This window comes from Typopeltis vanoorti, chromosome 13 (assembly GCF_054136105.1).
Source record: "Typopeltis vanoorti isolate ZY-2024b chromosome 13, IOZ_Tvanoo_1.0, whole genome shotgun sequence".
Classification (NCBI taxonomy): Eukaryota; Metazoa; Arthropoda; class Arachnida; order Uropygi; family Thelyphonidae; genus Typopeltis; species Typopeltis vanoorti.
Genome location: NC_143561.1, coordinates 98,474,052 through 98,488,162, shown reverse-complemented (window position 1 = coordinate 98,488,162; position 14,111 = coordinate 98,474,052). Strand labels below are relative to the sequence as shown.

The following is a 14,111-nucleotide window of genomic DNA, read 5'->3' as shown; positions in this document are numbered from 1 at the left end:
TTATGAGATTCCCTGTTTATAAGTAAAGGAAGTCAAGCCATTTTAAGAGAACAGTAATGTAACAACTACATGATGATATAATATAAAATGAAACTGCGATTGAAATAATGGTATAATAATTGTATATATTGTATATATAATTCATTATGATGTAAATAATTTCAAACGTTTATAATAAAGTTGTTTAAAAAAAAAAAATTTAGCCTAGTGGCTTTGCGTTTCGCAACCTAGGGAAGAATATGCCTAGGGAAGGAGTGTCCTAGGCTCGATTCCCGTCGATGTGAGCAGCTTAAGGATCTTCCTCAGCCATAGCCAAGTTAGTCGGTCTTGGGAGTGGACAGCAGGTTTTTTTCCCGCAGTTTATTTGGGGTTTTTCATTCCGCAAGCAGGCAAACCGGTCGTGGACACACATGGATTACAGTCAGGAATACTTCCCCAGCCATAGGCCTGATTCGTCAGCTATATCGGTTCCCGAGCCAGGATAAAATTTGGAGGGGACTTAGATGGTGCCGTACATTCCCGTAAAGGGAACGTACGTTGTATCATCACACGATAATGAATGAATGTATTATCTTATATTGGCGAATATTTAAATCCTTTGTGTGTGTAAATGTCACATTTGCAGCGTATATGCAAAATACTTGGTCAGGTGCATCAATAATGTTGATCGCAATTTGAAAAACAAAGCAACTTTCTGAGTTCGATGAAGGGCTTATTGTGGATGCCCGTCTGGCTGCAGCCACGATTTTGTAAACAGCAAAACTGACTGGTTTCTCAAAAGGTGAGATATCCCGCATTATAATCAGTGGGAAAATAACCCACATTACTTGTCTGAGAGGTGTAATGTGGTCCTAAGACAGTCTGTGAGCAACGAGACCGCAGTCATCTGAGAAAGCCTGTACAGACAAACGGAACTTCCTGTGAGCAGCAATTGACCAGCTCATTTATTGAAGGCTGTTCACGACCATATCTCACAGAACTATACGCAGGGAACTGAAGAGGATCGATAATGGCAGTCGCAGTCCGCGCGGTTAGCCTAATGGCTTTGTGCTTGGCAACCATGTGTGTCCTAGGCTTGATTCATGTCGACGAGGTCGGAATCTTCCTCAGCCATAGCCAAGTTAGCCGGTCTTGGGCGTGGACAGCAGGGTTCTTTCCGCCAGTTTATCTGGGGTTTTTCATCCCGCAAGGGGACAAACCGGTCCCGTGAATACACACGGATTACAGTCAGGAATACTGACCCAGCCATGGCCTGATTCGTCAGCTATGCCGGTCCCGATCCCGGATAAAATTTGGGGGATTAAGATGGTGCCGTACCTTCCCGTAAAAGGGGACTCACGGCCGTTGTATCATCATACGAAACTAACTAACTAATTGGCAGTCACATACCTATACGTAAAATAAAAGCTTCAAATTGAATGGGTGGTATGTGTAATACTATGCTATCTTTCTATATCTTGTCTATATGCGAAGTTTTTTTTTTCTTTTTTGCTGATTGAAATATAGTAAAAGAAATCAATTACATGCAATCAAATTGTTTATTGAGTAAATATAAAATCTAGTAATTTTCTGAATCTAATATATTTAATGATTGAACTGCTTGTCAAATATATGATATTGTATCCTTAAAGTTACATAACTGTGTGAAATCTAATAACTTATGGGGGGGGGGGGGGGGAAATAATAATTATTCATAAAAATAATAAATAATTCATGGGAACGCCTTGTTCCGTTGAAGTAATTAAAAAAATATTCCTAGTGGGCGATAGATGGCGGTGTGTGGTGAGGGTAGTTATTGTCTTTGTGTATAGATGGAAGTTAAGTAGGGAGGCAGTGGAGTGTCCTCCCACGATGAGTCCATGGACTCCTTTGGGGTATCACGCAATAATAATTAATAATAAATACCCCCAAAATGTCGCAGTTTCTTTGAAAAGGATGAATTTATCCGATTACAGATACGGCATCTTAGCATTTAAAAAAATTGGAAAATTACTGAACACGAAATCAAATGATTAACTTAATCCGATTTCAAAATAAGGTAATATGGATTTGTTATCTGGCATTAATGAAAATCTCCAGCTCAACAACCGACAACCTCAGAAGGGATCTTTCTGTAACTATCAGAAACGCTATTTTTAAATATAGATTATTGTTAAACATTTCGGTAAGGTATTTTCAGAATTCACACATTATGATGTTTATTTTTTCCTTATAAATAATTACTTTTTTTTTTCTAATATCCGCTGATATGTCTGAAAGTGTTATGCTAATTTACCTGCAATTCTTAAAATGTTGCGTATATCAATAGAAAAAGATTATGCATGCTTCAATTCGCCCTGTATAACAATTTAATCAGAAAATAATAATGATAATAATAAATTCTCTAACGCCTTTCATTTCCAGAAGGAAGTCAGCAGCGCGATTTTAGCCGTTTTTTAAAACTATTTTTTTAATCGCTCTAATCAACAATTCTGATCATATAGATCCATGAAAAATTGGGCAAGGCTGCATAGATACCAACACATTTTTTTCTTTCATATGAATCATCAACGAAAAGTCGAAAACGGATCGTTAGTACAGTTTATAAAGTTTTTCGTCTCCTAAATGAGAATTCGAACCTCCTTTTTAATTAAAATACCGTCTTTAATTGTAAAGAAGCCATACGCGATGAGGCAAGTTAAACTGCATGGTTCAGTAATTTAAAGATATTTTAACTATGCTATCATAGCTTAACTGGAGCCTGTGTGCAGTTCAATGGATGCCGCTCTCTTTCATTTATTCAAGTAATCATTTCTACAAATCGGCGTTGTATGTTAATTGACCAGCTAACACTCAAACGTCTAACGTGCGAATATGAAGGAAGAGGTGCTGACGATTTTTTGTTTGCGTATCAGAGAATGGGAAGATATGTTGTGATAAAAAAGCAGACTTTCTCAAAGCAGTTGGACAACGTAAAAAATAATTTTATATTAAAAAGTATAGTATCCTATTCATAATATAGTAATCTGTACTATTTTATTGAGACAAATGCCTTTTGACAAAAAAAAAAAAAAATCATTATAATACTAAATAATTATGGAAGTCACGTAAAATTTGTAGAATTTTCACTATATTACAGGAAGATAACAACAAGAGAGAACAACATGAGTATGTATAATCATCTATACTAATAAAATCCCAATAAAATCCCAGTATCAGTTATTTTGCATCACAAAGAGAACAACAATTAAAGTGAAAGTAGGAGAACAACGCCATCTGCATTAACGCTACCTTAGTTATGACGTTGATGGCGTTGCAGGAGCTCCTCGACCGGGCAGTTGACTTCTTTTATGTTAGAGGCTTAAAGATTAATGTTGAGAAGTCCTGCTCATTAGCCCTTGTCCCTTCCGGTCACAACAAGAAGCTAAAGGTCAAGATTGTAGACTTTCCCCTGCACGAGGGCCATTGCATCCTTTGACCATCCTAGAAGAGTGGAGATACCTAGGTATCATGCTCACTCCAAAGGGGGGGGGGGGGTCTTCTGTCCCTTCAGCCTTAGAAACTTCGCTTACATCATTAAGGAAGGCTCCTCTTAAGCCCCAGCAGAGGCTTTTTATTCTATCCTATTATTTACTGCCCCACTTTTACCAAAAATTGGTACTGGACAGGACATGTCTCGATACTGTTCCGAATGGACAGGGCTGTCCGCTTTGCCGTTAGATCGTGGCTCTGATTGCCACCGGACACCCCGATCGCATATTTTCATGCGAGAGTGAAGGATGGTGGACTCGGAGTCTCGTTAGTCCTATACTACAAGAAGACTTTAGGCGTACCAAGGGATGGACCCAGTATCAGGGATCCCTGATTGTGACTGAGCTAACAGAGTCGCACCTAGTGTCCCCTCAGCATCAATGGGTAAGGGATGGTACCAGGATGCTATCAGGTCATGAATTCGTTGATCTTTTTGAGGACTAGGAGCAGAGACGACACCCGCTGTAGGGCTGGCTGCCTGTACAGTGAAACTTTGAATCATATTGCCCAGTGTTGCTTCCACACACACACACACACACACACACACACACACACACACACACACACACACACACACACACACACACACACACACACACACACACACACACACACACACACACACACACACACACACAATGTTGTCCGCTGCGGAGGCATGATGCTGTGGTCTCCATATTAAATAACCGTTTCAGAAGCAAAGGTTGGAAGACCATGGTAGAGCCACACTATAGGACAAACACTGGGGTAAGGAAACCGGACTTGGTAATGAGAAGAGGGAGTGATGTATGGGTCATTGATGCCCAGGTAGTGGGTTCGAGGCACCCACTTACCGACTGCCATAGGAACAAGGTGCGTTATTATGAGCGAAATACAGACATTGTACGGCAGATAGAAGAGGAGTTTGGGATGGCTCCTCATTTTACAAGCGCTACTATCTCCCTCCGCGGCGTTTGGAGTGCCGCAAGCTATAGGGACTTACGTCCATTAGGTCTAACATCTAGAGACTTTCAAATTATCCCCTTGAGAGCCCTGCAGGGGATGGCCTGACGTTTCTACCAGCAAATGAGTAGTCGGACAGCAAGGACTGGCATCGGTTAGATTCTTGTAAAGGCTTCGGCCTATATCGTGTCCTTCGGGATGAGATGTACTGGGTAGTACTGCCCATAAATCTGTATGAAGATTTTTAAATAAATAAATAAATAATATCCCGCGTTTTCAATTTAATTGTTTTATCTCTCTTTTTTGTGGTTATCTTCCTGTAGTGTATTGAACATGGCTACGTGACTTCCGTAATTATTTAGTATTATATTTTTCACTTACGTCTCGATTTTCCAACCAAAGCTAAAAAACAGGACTTAGGTTGGTTGTAATCAGAATATTTTTCTGTCTTGTCCGTAGCGATTAAGTGCTCTAGCGAGTCACTATTATTACCGGAACAATTAGATTCAATCAACAACTTCCGGTTTCCTCCATACTTGGCCCACGTTTTCGTATACGAAATGTTTTCATTAGGTTTACGTTAGATAGTACGTAGTTATAATGCACAGCTGCAAGTCGACCTCATATTCTTAATTAGAAAATATAACATTTTATTCCAGCATTATTCAGACATACCTTTGAATAATGTATTCAAAAGTATGAATACATTATTCAAAGTATAATGAATAATACGTTGAAGGTAACAGTATCTTGCATATTATTCGTCGTAGTGAACAAATTAAATTGAGCCGCCCTACCGTTTTTTTTTTTTTTCCGGCAGAATAATAGAACTGTTTGTAGTATAGAAATGATATCTAATTTTGGACTGCATCTATACTCTGTAAACCATAATAATAATAATTAGTGTTATTAAATTAAGGGGATAAAAATCCCTTATTATTTTACAGCCAGTATGAGAAACTTTAAGATCGAAAACTACGATCTAAGAGTTTCATGCCGACGAACTATCGGCGAATCCAAGCGTAAGTGACCACCTGGAAGTACCACACCAAGGCAACTCGAAGCAAAGGTGGAGCAAGCTCCCTCACTATCCTTGATATTTTCTCATAATGTAAAAACACAGCTCCTAGGAGATGTAATATTGCTTTACATTATGAGGAGAGGTCACTACCAAGACAGGTTTCAATATAATATAATATAATATATGTGCACACCTTTCTGGCATTCGTATAGTGAAGGTATGTAAGTTCTTTTCACTTAAACTTCGATATCATTCCCCGTGTGGTTGCCGGCATAAGAATAGCACCAATGTAGCTAATGCATGTCGTACGAGGCGACTAAAATTGGTACCCAGGGAGGGTAATCGATGGCAGTGCTGTAGCCAATGAAGTTCTAACTGAGGCTCAGCTATTGCTGTTACCCTCTTGCCATGATCAGAGCTTTATAGCTCAATAACCTTATCCATACACTGTCCTCTACAGACAACGGGGAATATGAAAAGCAATCTTGCTTCGCCCCTTTAAGCCAGTCCTTATACGGACTATAAGGACTTTGATATCATCCAGGTCTATCTACTCACTGAAAAAAATAGCCGTTTGATTTTTCATCTTAATTATTATTATTATTTGTCACCTCCAAGGAGTCCAAAGACTCATCGAGGGAGGGCATCTGCTCTACAACTCTGTCTCCACCAGCTGACCGCAACTACATCAACGCCATCTATCGCGGACCACCACCAGTATTTCCAAAGACAATCACAAACAGCCATGCCCACGGCGGGATTCGAACCCGCAGCCTTTTGTGTGGGGAGCGGATACGCTAAGCCACTCGGCCAGCCAGCCAGGCTGCCCGAGTGGTCAGGTAGGTACATAATTATGTACTTTTTGTGACAATTCGACCCACGATACGAATATTTTTGTTAGCATTTTTACATCCTATTTAAAGGATATAACACCAGTTCCGTTTTAGTTATATAATTTCGCATGTAAATCCTTAACTAATTTAGGTAATAGCATATTTTGGCAGAAAGTTGGAAAATATCTGTTACCAAGCTTTGGTAATGAGCGCTATATTCAGTACCTTATATCGAATACTTTTTAACTATATAATTCAAAAAAATCTGAATACTTAGAAAATTAGGATTGAATTTTCAATCTTAGACTCTCGATCGGTAGCTATTGGACACCTTAAGGAGTTCTTACATGAAAACAATTTAGCCATTGCTTAAGGTTGGAAACATTATTCAAATAAAAATATTCAAAATATGTTTTGGCTATCCAAGGATTATATGAAGCCCTTTATAATAAAAAGATAATTATAAGAGATAAATTGAATCTCTTTATTTTAATGTCAACACTGGGATCCTTTCAATTTTGAATAAATGATGCTTTCTGTTTGAATCCAAATAAATAAACAAAAATTGACTTTATAAATCTATATTTTAAAATTGACTTTTTTCTTCAGCAAGAAGAAGACAAGTACTGAAAAACAGCTTATTCTCTTACGCAAAATAAAGAAAATCAATATCGCTAATTTGAGTGATATCAGACATAAACAGGAAATGGAAATTCGAAATCTGCATTTTAGATCGCAAGCGCCATTCAAACACGCAAAAGAAGGCCCGGATTCTTTGTCCCTTAGAATTTTCGATGATCGCAACCGAGACAAGATAAGAATGCGGACTATTTTCTTTTATTGCATTTCGAAAAGAAGATAGGTGACTGTTGTTATAGCAACACGAAGATCCGTTCTGCACCATTTTTCGTGGCACGATTCATCATCGTTTTCTTTTCATTCCATTTTTCTATGATACTAAGAAAAAAACGTATCAAGTATACAACATTAAATATGCATTAACTTGAATAACAATAAAAAATCTAAATTAATGTCTTTCCTTTTTTATTGTGTCTATGTGCATAACATTTCTACGGATAATCCTAACATCATAAAAGTAAACTTCACTTAAACTATGTATTGAAAACTGATACTGTAGAATAAAAACTTTTATGGAGTTTCTGAAGGAATTTAATATTTATGTATTCCTCTTATGGAGTAGATGGATTCCCAAGAGCTGATTAGTTACTTTACTATGTTCAGCCAAAGAAAAAGGTCGTATCTGACAGTTGTGTGTGTATGTGTGTTCGAAGACTAGTTTGTCCGTTTTTCAGCAAGAAAATACCACAGTTTTCAGAAATGAAACGCCTTAAACTCCTCCGAGAACACTTTCGACTTTCTTTATGTCCTAATTTTTTTAGAAATCATATGACAGTCGGTCAATCTCTGATTCGCCATCGCTAAAGGATTAGTGTAATCACTAGCCAGTGTTAACAGATGAAAATGACATCATAAACTAGGTAAGTAAAAAGGGTTGTATGATTTAATGGGACAAAAATAACTAAGATCATATTATCGTGTGAATATAGAATGACTCTATGGTCGATTTTGTTCAGTCGCAGGGTTAAAAGTCTGAGTTTCTTTCATGAGAAAAAAACAAAAACACACTTTCCTGCTCCTGTGATTGACAAAGAACCTACCAAAATGGGGAAGTTTAAGGTCCATCGATTTACTTGCACTTTCCTGACTAACATAGGATTGTAAATTTCCCCTGAAATTTCTACAACTCTCCCTTGCGAGACTTTTTGATACTTATTTACTTTGTTGCAATACTTAGTACTATGAGAACTCATACTTTAAACAGAAAAGAATGTTTCATGCTTTAATCTAATGTTGCTATAAAAACGCAGATGCATGGTATCCCATCTGTCTCAACCAAATAAACAAAGGGAAGTATTTTATTATATAAAAACATAAAAAATAATATCGCTTAATTAATTTTATTCATTTTTAAAAATTGTGTTCGTAAAATACCGACAAAGATCGTAATAAGCACGTATTAATTATTCTACCAAAAGGATATTTCGCAAATACTGTTACTAAATTTTCTTTACCAACACGAACTACTTAAAGACATTTTCTTCTAGTTCATCTTTTGTTCTTATCGTTTTTCTTGTTGAAATATCGACTTAAAAGTAAGAATCCATGCAGCTAGTCATCCTTTATAACTCACGTGTCTCTTAGCTACACAGAACAGGCATTCATTTTCTTATTCATTCTTTCTTATCTTGTAAAGAGCTCACTGCGGTAATCATCTTCAAGAAACAGAGGCACTCACTTCATGTCAAGAGACTCCAAATTTTGATCACAATCCCACATGCTGAGAGAAATAAAAGTTTCTTACGAGAGAGCGAGCATCTTTCTCGTCCCCTCCCTCCCCCCCCTGCTAAAAGAGTTCTTTTTAAGTGTAGCTTGCCAAAAGTAGCAACAAATGACAAGTTTCATTAGCGCCAGCGAAATGAGCAAGTCCAGCCCTCATCTAGCTACTGCTAGATTTTCATTGATTCTCTCCCCGCAAAATCTACAACTCAAATTTCCTTCTTGTTAAAACAAATGCACTACTTTTTTTGCTTACCATTCATTAATCAATACGTTGTAATGCTTTAGTTCACGCTTGCAAGTTTGGTAAAGGAGAGAAAAAAAAAAAAGAAGAAAACTATTAATTATATTTTCTGGATACCCATTGTTATCTGAGAACAATTAAGTACATCATTTTGATAATTTTGGTTTGTTTTCTCGAAGGCTCTGTGAATGATAAATGATTAATTTAAATAGCCAATGCCTAGTTTAATGTTTCAATCAGCTAAGAAGTTTTTAATTCGTAATGGAAGATAATTTTTCTCAAGAAAGGTCTTACGAACGAAAGATTAGATTTCAACATTCTTAAGTGTTGTAAGGAATAAAACAGTTAATAATTAAAATCCGTTTCTATTAAACAACAATTTTTTTCAAGAAAAATAGCAAAACTTTGAGATAAAAGCATATTATTCAGGCCCAACAACATTAAAACCTAGAAACAGCATAATTGAAATTTGTTTGGCATTATAAAATTGGACGAATTTTTTAGACTAAATTAATTAACCTGCTGTTTGATATTATTAAGAATTTATGGCATTATTGTAAACACTTTCGTCTGTTGCTATTAAAAATTATTTCAATGGTTCGTTTGGTATTACTAAAATACTTTAAAAAGTTCGTTTGGTACTACTTAAAACAGTTTCAATAGTTCGTCCGGTACTACTAAAAATTATTTCGATAGTTCGTTTGGCACTACTAAAAAAACACTTTCAATTGTTCGTTTGGCACTACTAAAAAACGCTTTCAACTGTTCGTTTGGCACTACTAAAGTAGCTACAATAGTTGTAGCTACTTTTTTTTCAGCTACTAAAATAGTTCGTTTGACATTATTAACTTGTTTCAGTAATGTCAAACGAACTATTTTAGTAGCTAAAAAAAGTAGCTACAAAATGTAGCTACTTTTTTGGCACTACTAAAAAACTACAAAATGTAGTTTTTTAGTAGTGCCAAACGAACAGCTGAAAGCGTTTTTTAGTAGTGCCAAACGAACAATTGAAAGTGTTTTTTTAGTAGTGCCAAACGAACTATCCTTGGTTAATAACATTGGCTTCAACTTATCGTCAATGTATATGCAAACTTAATGACTTACTGAGGAAGCTGTACAGATGGGACAGCGTACGATCCTCCACAGAAACAAGCAAGCTGGTGCTACTCGCACGCACGTGGAGAAATGCAAGTTCTAACAGCTAACGCCACTTTAATAGTGACGCTCATGAACTGTTTAACCAGATAGAGTTCATTAGCGAGGTATTAATTATGTGCTTCGCAGTACACGGGATGAGCAGAATTCCCGATGCTTCCTAATATGAAAGAAGCTCCAAAAATTAAGACCCAAGTTATAAATGTTTGGTGGTTGTAATTTACTGTAATACTTCGAAGTGTGGTTCTTAATGGTGTGTTTAACTCAGAGCGGCATCTTCCTTTACCTAATTTGTATTTTGGAAGAAATATGCTTACGAACTAAACACTGTAGAATCTTACTACCATCAATTATAAATATGAATTTATTCAAAAACCCATCACTGAGAATTTAAGAAAATAATTTAAAACGAAGTTGGATTGTTCAGTATGAGTGTGGAGCAACTAAAGCAAAGCATCGGATTATAATGGTTGCAGATTGCTTGTGTATTTTAAGTAGTATTCCAAACATCCTGCAATCCCCAGAATCATAAATTCTCGGGATCGCCTCGAGCTACAAGTAAACATAATATTTCCTTTGCTGGATGTGCCAGTTGAATTCTCAGAAAAACAAAAACTTTACATAAAGGAAAAAAACGCATTTTGGTCTCACAGAAGAAATCATTTTTAACATCACAAATGAAAAGCAGGAAATGAAAATGAATTGTAAAAGAAAACAAATTTTAACGTATCGTCGAAACACTAATGATGATATGATAAAGGGGACTTTCCCTTTGATGAGTTCCCTATTACCTGGAGGTGCCTTAATAATAATAATAATAACAACAACAACAACAATAATAATAAAAATAACAACAACAGCGACACCTGGAAACCGCCTCCATTTTCACTCTAAAAACTGCGACCTCTACCCAAAACTTAAAAATATTTCTTTCCGTACCAAAGATAAATAAAACGTATTTGGACAAATGCGCATTGAGCTTTTATTTTCTATTAATTTTCACGCCAGGCAAGCAATTTTCATTAAACAGAACTCTTGTTACTATTTTTATGATTACTACTAATGAAGTCATTATTATAACCTCTAAAGGTGCAAGCAACAACACGCAACCTTGTGATTATGTGACATTACCAGCTCATTATTATTTTTTTACTTGTGTCACGAGAGGGCGCAATTAAATACACTTATTTTTACTGTTAATTATGTATACTGATAGTTTGCTTCAAGAAACGACTAATGAAACGACAAACAATAAAATCCTAAAAAGCACGCAAATGAAACAAAATATTAAAATTAAATACAGGTAACCCTCGTATAACGCGGATGTTAGATTCCATAGAAATGCCGCGTTATATAAATCGCGTTATGCGAGACTCAGATCACATAGAAAAGTAGGGTTATGTTCCGAAATCGTTTTTTTTTTTTAATTATATAAACAACAATGACATATCCAACAAAAAAAAATATTTTTATTTAATTCAGGTAATTCATGTAAGTTAAGAAAACATACAAACTATGACACAAATACATACTATAAAATTATAAAAATTACAAATTGTAATTAAGCTTCATTGCACGTAATGCATAAATGTTTTAGGCAAAATAAAATAAAGTACATATTTTAATCTTTTATAGCAGGAGGATTTGAGGACCAGTTAATATACATTGGTTTTGTCATATAATCACCTGATGCATTACTACAAAACAGTAGAGTAATTCTGTCTTTAGAAACTTTGAATCCAGGAGCTGATCTTTCATTTTTCGAAATATAGATGCGTTTTGGCATTTTTTCCCAATATAACCCGGATTCATCCGCATTGAACACCTGGTCTGCATCATAAATGTTTATAAACTGTGAGAGCTTTTTATTTAATAAGATTTCAATCCAAAGGAATTTTTTTTTGAGTGCAATCTTCTATCCAAATCATTAGAGATGTCTCTATTTTTCCCATTAGAATATTGCATACACGAGCAACGTGCTTTGCACTTACCATTGACCCAGCAATAAACACTTTCTCGGATTTTATGTTCATTTTGTTTGTTCGAATTGTTGATTGGTTTAAATTCAAAGTCCTTGCAACAGCTCATGGTTTTTTCTCCATTTTTCAACCGATCCAAGATTTTAACTTTTTCTTCGAGAGAAATAAATTTTCTTTTCAATGTTGGTTTTTCCCTTTCGTTGCAGTTTGTTTGTGGACATTACTATAAAAATATTTTTTTTTTGCATAAAAAAAGCATTACATATTAATTATGTACGTAACTCACCAGAAAATAAAGTGCTCAGCTTGAGATTAACACACTTATGATTTTTAATGCGCTTTCGTGACAGAAAACGAAGACAATTTTCAACAATAAACACTTTATATGGTTAACAATTGACGTACATGCGCGCTGAAGGATATTCTCCCCTAATATAAATTCGTTACTTATAACTACATGAGCGATACGGGCAGATACAAATTTAACGAAGATAAAATTTTATTTTTAAGTCGCACGATGAAAAATATATGAAAAGATAAAGGGTTATTACTGCAGACGTATTTTCATCGAAACCGCGTTGTATAAATACTGCGTTATATGAGGGTTACCTGTGCTGTCAGGCAAAGATTTATAAAATGAAAATATTTGTTATATGCAGTCTGTCCGTTGGAATTATTATAAAGAATGAAATAATATATTTTGCAAAGTAACGGATAAAATTACGGGGTTTGCATTCACAGAAGTAGAAACAGATTTCAATTGCCACACAATAAGTGATCCAACCTATTGTGTATTGAGCATGCGTATACTGCTGTGTCAAAATGGCACCATTCACAACATCAAAAAGTGGGTAGAATACCAATAATAAATGTTATTATTGGTATTCTACCTGATTCTGTATTTTGAATTCATTTTAATAAACGCGGCGTTAAAATATAAAGATCCGCAAATTGAACTGTCATGAACAATCAGTATGAACCATATTCCTCAAGAAAAACCAGTCTGCCGTGCTCATAAATGAAGACGTTACTAAATATCTCTGAAATTATACAAATGAAACACTAAATGCCTGAAAGAGCTGTTAAAACTGACAATTTTTCAGATATATAGAAGGAACAAAAAAAGTCAGCATCTGACTTATACTTCATATAAAATATCAGCTCTTACATGGATATACTTCGAAGCATAATGCTAAGGAAGAGGGACAGAGCTTAAGTAATCTCAAAGTACTCGGAAAGGATCCAACAAAAATTCCAAGGTCTCGAGAAGTCAGTCAAAAATCTCTCAGGGAATGAATAGCTTATTAACGCGAGAGTGTTTCTTTTATCTTTTATGAGAATTCCATTCTCGAAAAGTGGCAAACTAAAGCACTGTGTATCATGGGCGGCTAAAGTGTTTAGATAATCCGTGAACTACTTTAGAGACCAAACATTAGACTTTTTTTCAAGCCACTTCTGGCCTCCAAAACGAAGGACGGTGTAATCATCTACTACTTAAAGACATTCACGACATCATCCACTCTCATGGTAGATGGGTTTCAAAACTATAAGCTAATGGGTGGACTGAATTTAAGTTAACGACTCGGCCAACTTGGGCCGGAAAAGAACTACCTCAAGCGAGAAACAAACTGAGTTAAACGTCTACCTGAAATTACTAATTATATGAAGAGCCAAAGGCTTCAATTCGGCAACATGAACTAAGTCTACCTGAAATTTAATAATAAAGTAAATAAAATTAACTAAAAAACTCATTACGTACAAAATTAACATCGAGATCGGTTAATTCACTAGCCGATGCAAGTACTGTACTTAGTATGCGAGATGTGCTCTACTCTTACCGTAAAAAAATAATTTACAAAGATCATTATTTCCTAACTGTGTGTGCGTGCGTGTGTGTTTGTGTGGAGATCGCATTAATGCGGTCTCCAAATAAAGTATATAGGTAGGGGTTTGCTCATTAATGTCTTTTTTATGCTTTATATTAAAAATAAAAGACATTACAAAGCAAAAGCAAAAGCAAACTACAAGGGCAATATTTCATCTAAAAGTAAGAAATTTCTGTTCAGATA

The 14,111-nt window shown here is 35.7% G+C and overlaps 1 protein-coding gene across 2 annotated transcripts in view; it reads right to left on the bottom strand.

The window, feature by feature from the left end:
- LOC150100409 (coiled-coil domain-containing protein AGAP005037-like) overlaps window positions 1–14,111 on the bottom strand; it is a 1,356,304-nt gene that overhangs the window by 1,329,292 nt on the left and 12,901 nt on the right. The gene's annotated exons all lie outside the window — the stretch shown is intronic.